This window comes from Priapulus caudatus, unplaced genomic scaffold (assembly GCF_000485595.1).
Source record: "Priapulus caudatus unplaced genomic scaffold, Priapulus_caudatus-5.0.1 Scaffold1061, whole genome shotgun sequence".
NCBI lineage: Eukaryota > Metazoa > Priapulida > Priapulimorpha > Priapulimorphida > Priapulidae > Priapulus > Priapulus caudatus.
Window position 1 is genome coordinate 76,534 of NW_014578122.1, and position 2,101 is coordinate 78,634.

The 2,101-nt window shown below is 43.6% G+C and overlaps 1 long non-coding RNA gene across 1 annotated transcript in view; it reads right to left on the reverse strand.

Moving 5' to 3' along the window:
* Positions 1–355: 355 nt before the first annotated feature.
* Positions 356–2,101, reverse strand: part of LOC106815199 — a 24,789-nt gene continuing 23,043 nt past the window's right edge. Inside the window, exon 3 of the long non-coding RNA XR_001394715.1 lies at positions 356–553. This is a non-coding gene — a long non-coding RNA (uncharacterized LOC106815199). The remainder of the gene's footprint in view (positions 554–2,101) is intronic.

Sequence of the window (2,101 nt, forward strand, 5' to 3'; positions counted from 1 at the left end):
TTCTTCCTTCTTCTTTCTTCTCGTTTCTATCTTCTTTCTTCCTTCTTCTTTCTTCTATCTTCTTTCTTCCTTCTTCTTTCTTCTGTCTTCTTTCTTCTTTCTTCCCTCTTCTTTCTTCTCGCTTCTATCTTCTTTCTTCCTTCTTCTTTCTTCTGTCTTCTCTCTTCCTTCTTCTTTCTTCTGTCTTCTATCTTCTTTCTTCCCTCTTCTATCTTCTTTCTTCTTTCTTCTATCTTCTTTCTTCTATCTTCTGCTTCCCTCTTCTTTCTTCTTTCTTCTATCTTCCTTCTGCTATCTTCTCTCTTCCTTCTTCTATCTTCATTCTTCTATCTGCCTTCTCCGGGGTGAGCTAGTCACTCCCTACAGTGCTCCTCGTCTGCCTCCGTGCAGTGATCCTGTCTGTAGTGATCCGTATCTGTAGTGATCCGTGTCTGTATAGTGATCCGTGTCTCTGTAGTGATCCGTGTCTCTGTAGTGATCCGTGTCTTTGTAGTGCTCCGTGTCTTTGTAGTGCTCCGTGTCTTTAGTGCTCCGTGTCTGTAGTGATCCGTGTCTTTAGTGCTCCGTGTCTGTAGTGATTCGTGTCTTTGGTGCTCCTAGGGGTGGCTGCCCCGGCGTTCTGATTTCTCCTACTTTTCGGCTGCCTTATATACGGCCTGGTTGCTACCTGGCCGTGTACGATCCACCCCCTTCTCCTAGCAACAAGCAGGGGTGTTCCCCAGCTGGCATCGCTTCTGTACCGGTTCATACCGGTGTACTCTTTGCCTTGATGTGGCCATGTGTTTTATATTACGCTCTGTATTTAGACCTGTTGCTAGCTGAAACTAGCCGAGTACTTTTCCATTTGTATTCCATTCTAATTATTGTTCTATTTATTTTGTTTTGATCCTTTTAACCTGTATTTTATTGTGGCTCGACTCTTCCCTTATTTTATTTTGTGTATAAATTTCTTAAGTGGAATTTGTGTGTAACCTTGTGTTCCGATTCAGGTTTTCAGTTATTCCAAAATGGCCGCGCCCTGTCGTGTGTTGTGGTTTGTAAATAGAGTCTTCGGTGTAACCGAAATCTCTACAATACTATTGAAATGTTATCTCACCGATGGAAATAATGGCTCAGGGATAGAGAAGATGTCCAGTCCTATCTTATCAACTAACATCATCCTATCCAATCACCGTACTGGACATCATCTCTATCCTTTTTCAGGGATAGATAAGATGTCCAGTCCTATCTTATCAACTAACATCATCCTATCCAATCACCGTACTGGACATCATCTCTATCCTTGAACCGAAATAAGTAATCTTTGCTGATTTTGACTCTTTCGATCTAACAACGTCACACTCACAGTTGTATGCACTACAATACAGTGGCATGATATATCGATGGATGGAATATGAAATGTCGCACCCTATATGGCCATCGCAATATGCACAAATGCACTCTTCTCTGCTAATATATATATATATCCTCTAACTATCAAGTGATAATCATAATGGCAAACATGAGAACATATCACATAGGTGCGTTAAGATGGATACGAGAAGTTGCAGCGGCAGTGACGATTGCAGGGCTAGACTGCTACCGACCTTCACTCAGCGAACTATCGTTGACCACACTGAAGTGAGTTACGCTAGCGTGTCGAACTGTGCACCGCGCAGCAGTCTAGGTCAGCGAGCCGACCATTTTTTTTTTAATTACTTGAAAATGCTACGTAGATGGACTCGTTGCGCCATCTATGGCACGCGATAACTTCGAAAATAATGCCAGGGCATGAAACAGGCAAAACGGTAAAATCATTTTCTACACGAAAACGACGCGCGCCGAGCAGCAAACCAACAATAACGAGCATTTGTATAAACACTCGACCTACGTGCGTAGTCGAAAGGGTTCTGCAATCGCCACAACTCCTCAATTGAGCGATTATGGGGCTTTTATGCTTACCCGAAGGGAACGCACAAACTGAGTTTGAAATAGTGCAGCAAATAAGATTCAGAGTCGCCGCGAGGCGGCGTTGTTCGCTCTTCGCGCGGATCCGGGCTGCCAATCGTCCAGCTTATTCAGCAACCTAAACGCCCCTAAGATTGCTTCATGAGAATTCGGG